Here is a 9,352-nt window from a genome sequence, read left to right as displayed (position 1 = left end):
AATTTCAGTTTACCCCCCTGAGGTTTGAGGGTGTCATCATTTCACCCCCTCTACTTTCAATTTTGATTTTTTTACCCCCCAAACTTTCCAATTTCAATCAACCGTGTCCAATTTCTCCTATTCCGTCCAAATTGAACGTTAACTCTGACATTTGAGGGCTAAAATGGTCATTTCAAGACCAAAAAAATAAATAATAAATAAAATAATAATTATTTTTTTTTCTGTTTTTTAGTTTTTTTTTTTTTTTTTTTTCTGTTTTTTTTTTTTTTTTTTTTTTTTTAAAAAAAATTTGTCTTCAACCTATACACCACAAGTTATATATAATAGGTTTGTTTGAACCCAAAATTAACATTTTTTTTCCTGACGAGGGGGACTCGAAGAAATCGGGCCAATATTGGTGGCCCAAGCCTATATTTTCGACAAGTTCGGAAAATATTGTTTAGAGGCTAAATAATGCCTACTTGGAGATCAAGCAATATCGAAGCAAATCTGAATATTCCTCGATTTACTATTTAATTATCAAATATTTGATAATTAATGGTGATTTGTATGCTTGATTAGCAAGATTATGCAAAAGAGAACAATAACGTGGCCCTGTAAGGGATTATGGTTTCCCATGCAATTAATGTGCAATGGCATATATGGAAGCATGCAATCATGCTTGATGGTGGCCAGAGAGGAATATATATATGATGTATGTATGGTGGCTCATGCATGGTTCAATTAAGGAAAGTTCCCATGCAATCAAACATGGCAACGTGCTGTGCTTCTCTACCTATATTCAAGAGTACTCATGCAATTAAGTACTATCTATGGTGGGCCATCATTCACTACCAATGGTGTGCAAGCGAGCAAGTCTTCCATGCAATTAAAGATTCATGGGCGTGGTACAATTCAAGAAGTATGCAATCATGCTTAATTGCAATAAACAAGGGGTATATATATATATATATACATATATACGATCTTATCCTTCCTGCATGCCGCGAGCTACAGACACCCCACGACGATATATATGCAATTAATGCATATCAAACAGTTCACATCTAAGAAGATTACGTCCAGGACTCCAAGGAGGCAATTAATCTTTGCCTATTTTCTAGCGGCGACAGAGGCAGATAATTATTAATTATTGCCTACGATAGTTATCAAGACTTAAGAGTTTTGATTTGATTCAAGGCCAATAACTGTGGCCTAAAATACAGTATTTCATTCCTATTTGGAAGGAGAATCTACGAGCAGCCTATATATAGAGGCTAAAGCGATACAACAAGGGACAACCTCTCTCAAATCAACTAATCTCTCAGATTATCAAGCCTCCCCGAAGCAAACCTTCAACCTAGTTGAAACCCGGCGACCGTACTTTCAGTCCCAGTCTCCCCAGGAGCCGACTGCCAGTATCACTGCCAACCAGCGAAGCAAGGGTAACGCCCTCGCAACCCAGTGAAGCTAAAGTCACGCTTTAGCAAAACCCTTGATTTCTCCAACTTCCCAGTGATTGCTCTGCTTAGTCTACAACACTAAGTATCTATTCGGTGAATGCAAGAGACCACAACCAAAGCCCTTACCCGTAAGGCAAGAAGTCATTTTCCGGAAGGCAGAGAAAAGAACCTTGTGACGAGGTTGGTGCTCTCCTCGTCTACAATGTTTGAGAAGAAGTCAGGTCAAAGGACGCCCTGACGACTGCACCCCACGGTGCTGGCACGCTCGCACATTCAAAAGAGACAGTTTGTACCAGACTGATTTTGGGAGCCAAACATTTTGGCACGCCCAGTGGGACCTGCACTAGAGTCTTTTTGTGTTCGCCATCATTGGGATGCTAGGGGAAAATCTTTACCAAAAGAAATTCCTAAAGTCATGCCCGTCTTTCTCAAGAAGAAGTGCAAATTCCTAAACTTCCCAAAGAGCAAGACCTCCAGTTACAGGCCTCATGAGAATGCTGCTTGTCGTGGTCTTTTTGAAGAAGAAGACACTATTGTCAAGCCTGCTGAGGCTGTTGACACTTCTGCTTCCACCAATGTGCCCCATCATGGCGACACCACGGTGGACGACGAGTTCGTGCCCATTCCTATCCCAGAGGGTACGAGCCTAGAAGAGAAGCTGGCCTTGATCCAGAAGAACAATGACATGGTTCAGGAACAGTTAAGGAAGGATCTCGTGAGCGATCTCGCAAAGGAACAACAGAAGTGGATCCAAATCATGGACCAATTAAGAACTGGAAAAAGTGGCCCAGCAGAGCCAGGCAAACCATAAGCAGCCCGTGAATACGATAGCCGCCCAGAGCAAGAACATCTCTACGGAGTCCTTCCTAGCAAACAAATAGGAGCAATTCCTTATCCATAAGCCGCTTGAAAATTGTCAATCGTATTCCAGATAATTACCAACTCCCGTAGAAGTCATGATCCGCAAATGATTGGTCATGGACCAGATATTAGCCCAACTGCCTAAAAAAGTCAACTTCTTAGGCCAGGCCCACCCTCACCACTAAGTGATAAATGAGGGTAGTAAGGCACCCTCCCTACTAGCCCACCACATAGGACCCAACAACTCAAGCTTGAGCCCAGGCCCAAAGACCCAAGTCCAAACCTGAGCAAAGTGAGCAGAAACCCTAGAATACTTATGCTCATCCATCACCGCCACCGCCAAGTTTTCCGACAGCCGACCACTCCAGCACCGCATCTCTGTCAAGCTACAGATCCGCAACCTCCCTTGCAGCCGGCAACAGAATCCAGCAAGACTTAGGAACCAAGAACGATTCCCCGCCAAGACTGGCCAGAATCCGGATGCCGACTCCGCTGAACTGACGTCACCAAAACCGACCCCCTCTCTGCCCGACGTTGATCGATCTGCCACAACCTCCTAACCGATATCTCTTCAATTAGCGCCCGACGATCTCCGAACACCACAGCGACCAAACTTGCCACACTCAAGAGCTTGCCGATGCACGACCACGACGCACACCCTGCAACGAAGTGTCACCACTGCCAGACCCGACAAAAAGTCGCCACCGGTCTCTCTGCTCAACGCTAGGTTTTGCGTTGCTTGGAAGATTTCCTTCCACTAATTATTTTTATGCATACATACCCCATTTTTCAATTATTCACTGAAATATAGTGTCCTTTCTTTTCTTTTTGATTCTCTTTGTCGACATTTACTCTACTGTTTATCGTTCACGTACCATCAGAGCCCGTCAAGAAATGTCCTCAAAGCAACCTTACGTACAATTGTCAAGATCAAGCTTTCAGTTTCCATAGAACCAATAATAGAAGTGTTGGCCCAACAGGTTGGAAATTAACCATTCATGGATATGTTATGTCAGATACATCATAATTCAGATTAGGCTGCCTCTAGGCCTGGGATCGGTTTGGCTCGGCTCGGGAACATGCCTATATCGATATCGATACCGAGTTTATAGTCGGCTCGGTTTGGTTCGGGACGCCGGAATGTCATCTGCAATACCGATTAGGCCCGAATCCGATCGGTTCAGTACCAATCGGTTCCAATCGGCCTGAACTGCTTTGAATAGCAAAATTTCCAGAAACCTGAAAAAATGCAACATTGTAAATTTGCAAACCTTTCTAATTAGTTCTCCAATGAACTTCATGCACATTTCTGTCCAAAATGCAAATCAAAGCAGAACTTGGAACTACAAAAGTACAAATAACTAAAATAACTAAATAAGTGGTTAACAAATCACATAATAAAATTAGAACTCAGAAGTGCATAACTGCAAATAGCCAAATAGTTCCCAGTTCCCACTGTTCTAAGCCTATCAGCTTAATATTACATAGAAATGTTCACAAACCAGTGAAACCACAGTAGCAAACTAGCAATTGAAATAAGTTCATGAAAATATGAAACAATCAAGTTGAAAAATGAAAACTGAAAGAGTCCATCCTTGCGGCATAAACCAGAAAGTCAGAAACTGATCACATCAAGGCAATAAGCATCAACTGTTTTCTGAATCATCAGACACCATTTCATCCTCGGAGTCATCTTCACTGAGTTGAACAACTTCATCATCTGTTCCAATACCATTCTTTCCCATCGATTCAGAGTGGGAGGCTTGAAGAATCGAGTTGACTCAAATCGAGGCTCTTAAGTCTTAACTTCTTCACTCTTGAACTCTGATTTGGTCTCTGTGAGAGGACTGAGAGGAGTGACCAAGTGAGAGACTTCGATTCTTCGATGGAGGGGAGAGAGGAGTGAGAGCCTTTGAATCTTCGATGGAGGGCAGAGAGCCAGAGAGGAATTTAGGAATTTAGGGTTTGTGAGTTGAGAAATGAGAACGGCAGAACGTGAAAATGCGAAATGAATTGGGATTTGGGAGTATTAGGGCTGAGTGGCTAACATTTACGACAAGTCGTGAAAAGATTAGAAAATCGGGTCGGGTTGGACAATACGGTATCTATTTGACCCATACCGATGCCGACCCGTTTACTTACTATTCGGTACGGTACGGTTCGGGAACATGTGGAACTGGATTTGCAAACCGACTCGATCGGTATCGGCTCAGATCGGACGGTTTCGGTCTCGGTTTGTCGGTTTGGAGTTCCCAGGCCTAGCTGCCTCCATTGTTAAGATTATTGTAGGAATTTCCCTTCCCCCTTGTTCAAATTTGAGATAAATTTATTTTGGGCCGTTTAACAGACGGTAATTTTTTTTATTACGTCTGCTATTTGGATTCAATGTGAACTCAAGTGTAAAGTCCCAAGTAATCAGAATCTAGATAAATTATTAAAGTTAAAAAAATCTTTCCTCCAAAGTCAAAATATTTGCTTCACGTCTTTTAAAAGAAAATTAAAGACTAAAATTTCACCTGATGAATTTAACAATTCGATTATACCTACGTAACTTGAAGCCTATGTGGCAATGATTAGGGGCATATTTATATATCATCTTTTGTATTTTTGCTTTTTTTGTTTTTTTTTTAAAGGAGTTTGGAACCCAGCCTAACTAGGAGGTTTAGCCGCACGCCCGATATTATTATTAATAGAAGAAGGATGATTGTACAGCGAGGGGGACATATTACCTATTCCTCGAGTACTAGTACAAGAATCCTTATTGAGTACATCTTGGATAATCACAGGAGTCTCATCTAGTCAATAATCATTGAAGGAAGACACATTAGCTAGCAAGATGCAGTAATCTATGGGCAACACCATTTGCTTCACGAAAAATAGGTTTTAAAGAAAAAGAAGGAATAACACTTAAATATGCTTTGCAATCTTCCACAATACACCCTACTTCAAAGAAGTCCTCAAATCTCCACGAAGTGCAGAAATCACTGCGGCACAATCAGTCTCAATGTCAACATCTGGCATACCTTGGTGAATAAGTAGCAGGAATCCAGCTCTCATAGCCTCTAATTCCATTTGGAAAGCCGATCTAACCCAGTAAAAGGGACGTGCAATAGCTGCTAAGCACACTCCGTTATCGTCTCTGACGATAGCCCCATTTCCCCCCAGACTTGTAGCCACCAAGAAAGCTCCATCTGCATTCAACTCGAGTCTCCCACCTGGAGGAAGCTGCCATTTAGTCTTCTGTCTACTATTCTTCTGTTCCTTCATAGGCTATTCTTCTGTTCCTTCACAGGATGTAGCGACTGGTAAAAAAACACGTCCGTCTCTGAAGAAGACAAAGTTGCCGTATTCAAAGGGTTGAAATAGTAGAAGAAGACAAAGCATATTATTCCTTTCATTCCACAAAGCCCATAAATGCATGAAAAACACGTCCGTCTCTGAAGAAGACAAAGCATCACACACCACATGCAACCATTCAATAAAATGACCACCATGCATTGCCGCACCTTTAATTTTAGTGGACCATGCAGCCAAAAGTCTTCCTTTTATCATCTTCCATATAATCAAAGCAAAACACACACCTTACGCGGTCAGGGTTTTTTTTTATTTTTTTTTATGACAGAAAAAGTACAACAATTAAAAGACAAAGCCTCTACAAACATTTCTTCCCAGCTGATCCAAGTGGAAAGCTGAGGACAGCGAAGGAGGCAAACATGGTCAGGAATTATCCCCATGAATTGAGCACTTTTTGGCCAAAGGCCCAAAGCCACCTTGGTTGAAAATATTATCCAAATTCTGCTCTATTTTTTTTTTATAAAACGTGTAATCTTATTTAGTGGCTAAAAAACAATCCATCATCTAATTTTGCTGACTCTTCTATTATAGAAAATTGCCTCCTAATTTGTAGTTTTGTACAAATTTGGGAGTCGAGAAACAACATGCTCTTGAGGTAGTTTCTAATTTTTTTTTTTTTTAAATAAGGACTAGTGCAGCTGCCCTCATGGCCTTAATTAATGAAACTGTTGAATACAATAGAGGGGACATAAAAGTCTAAACCCCAAATTATAATAACTAATGAGTGAGCATCCCGAATAATAATTGGAGTTTCCACTAATCCTATGTATTTAACACGCACCAAATAGCAAGGGTTGTCATATAGATTGATTAATCATCCATTTTTCAGCTGTTGTTGAATTTGCTTATTGCACTCACAACCCTAAAGTTACTATAAAGAAAGTCTTCTGGTCCCTAGTAACTTTTTTTGAGACGATTTATGTATTCGCAAAGTCAATTTTGAGGGTTAGGTAATATTGCTATAAAGAGTTAATTATCTAATTTCAATAATAAAACGAATACGTTTTGAAAGTGTCGTGTCTCACTTGAGTGAAGATGATTATGAGATAGTAGATATTTAACATAACCTACTCTATCAGCCAAAGTAGGTGTGAAAAAACTTAATAGCCCCCTAGATCATATGTTAATTTTAATTTAATCTTAATATTGAAGGAGAAAACTCTCAATTAATCTTAGTTTACAAGTCAATAAACCTAAAACAAGAATTCTGGAATCCACTAGAGATAGATGAGAAACTCTCAATTTGATTGATAAAACGATAAAAGATAGGTTATGCAGCAAGGTTGCTTATATATCAGAAAAGCAACCCTAGGGTGATTAACAATGAAAACCTAAAGGCCACGGGTTAAAACAAAACAAATCCAAATCAAAATAGAAAACCTAAAATGCGGAAAAATAGTAAATCGCAGTTTTGAGGCCCGAAACGATCCCAAAAGGCCAAAAAGCCCACACAACATGGCAAAGCCACGAGTTTTGTTCCTAGCGCCGTTCTTTCTCAGAAAGGTATAGCAATCACAATTCTGACACCGAACGCCAAATTTGCAACAAACCAGGTTTTCCTTTTTCACAATCAAGTTACTCCTTGATTCTTGTTGTCATCCGTTCTACATCAAATAATATGGTAAATCACAAAATCAAAAATCATAATTAAAAGAGATAACAATATAATCCACTTTTTAATGTTTTAATTAAGCTTACTTTTCAATTTTTAAAGCCTAATTAGTACATTAATTCAAATATGCCAAAACTATAGGGGGGTTCGAACTCTTTCGGACCTATAAATGAGTCCGCCCACGTGGGGGGGGGGGGGGGGTGGAACCTTAGCCTAGGAACTGTAACTAAAGAACCATACCAAAAAAAAAAAAAAAAAAAAACCTAGGACCCCTACTTCTCTGTTACAGCAGCATATTGTGAAGAGGTGCAAATTATGCACGATGTCACTTATGAAGTGTTGCAAATTTGCATGATGCTCATAGAAAAGCCTCCCATATAAATATAGATATCAACCACCAAGACCAGTGGTTAAAATAGTAACGCATCATCAATCAATGCTCACATTGATAAGGATACTTGATGTTGTCCATATGCAAAAAGAGAGAGATAGCAGGTGGAGGAAAGCTATACGAAACCAAAAAAAAAGAAAGCCCAAGCCCCAATCAATTGTTTGACCTATACATACATACATACATACATACATACTTACTTATAACTCAACATTGAAAGTATTTAATACACTTAATACTTCAGCTGGGTGCTATCCATTAATACTCGTGGATTATAGTGCACATTGACTTGCAATCATCATTAAAATATAATATAGTATTGGTAATTTATATATGATAGACATTTTGAGCTAATTTTTAATTTTGTGTATTGTCGTAGCTGTTTTTTTTTTCTTTCTTTTTTTCATTCATATATAAAAATTATAGTTCTTCTAAAGAAAATATTTGTTTGATTTCATATATTGAGAAAGACGTTTTTACTAGTATAGATGATAAGACTAATATGAAACGATTTCAAAATATGAAATCTCGTCAAGGACATTTACTATTGTTATAGATATCAACTTTATTTAGAAATTTTTTTATGTTTTGATATTATTATTATTATTATTATTATGGTCAAAACCCTACCATGTCTAGGGCTATCAGACCCAGAAACCTTATAAAGAAAAACATGTTGCCTAGGTTTGCCAACCTCTCAGCAACCGTATTCCCCTCACGTATAACTATAACATGAGAACAATGAAAGGTCATTGAGTGAATACGCGTTGAACAAGTGAACCAAGCAATCCTTAGAGGCCATGGTGGAACAAAAGAAGAAGAAGCAACACAAGCAAGAACACTAGTGGAGTCACTCTCAATTCCAACCAAGTTGAAATACAAATTCAATCGGGTCCCAATTCAATCCCTAAAATAACACCCAAAAATTCCGCAAAGAAAGCCGTCTGATGACCTAACCCTTGAAGAAACCCACCAATATAGCGACCATGCTCATCCCAAAAACACTAATCCACAAGTAGCGGTCCGGGGTTGCCCTTAGCCAAACCATTTGCATTAAGTTTAATCCACAGAGAAATTGGAGGATGCCAAAGAACTATACGTGAAGCAATGTGCCTTCGAGAAACCAGTTGAATACCTAAACCCACAAGCAATTGGGAATCCAATAAAGTTAAAGTTACGGTTATTCAGAGTTAACAATATATAGTCATCGTTGATGTTTTTCTAGAGCGACTCGATATACTTAAAAACAAGTATTTCTATATTTCCTTCAACCAAAAATCTTTTTATGCATAAATACCCCATTTTTCAATTATTCACTCCAATATAGAGAGTTTACTTTCTTTTCTTTTTAATTTTGGTTTTCGAAGTCTATTATCAATCGCGTGTTCACCATCAAAGCCCATCAAGAAAATGAGAAATGTCGTTGTACTATTGTCAAGATCAAGCTTTCAGTTTCCACAAAACCAATAATACTAGTGTTGGCCCAACAGGCAAAGTTGCATTTGAGATGTTTGGAAATTAACCATTCATGGATGTGTTATGTCATATGCAGCAAAATTCAAATTAGGCTGCCTCCATGTTAAGATTATTGTAGGAATTTCCCTTCCCCTTATTCAAATTCGAGATGAATTTATTTTTGGCCGTTTAACAAACTATAAAAATTTCCATTAAGTCTGCTATTTGGATTCAATG

Source organism: Rosa rugosa, chromosome 2, assembly GCF_958449725.1.
Source record: "Rosa rugosa chromosome 2, drRosRugo1.1, whole genome shotgun sequence".
Lineage (NCBI taxonomy): Eukaryota > Viridiplantae > Streptophyta > Magnoliopsida > Rosales > Rosaceae > Rosa > Rosa rugosa.
This window is presented reverse-complemented; position numbering follows the sequence as displayed.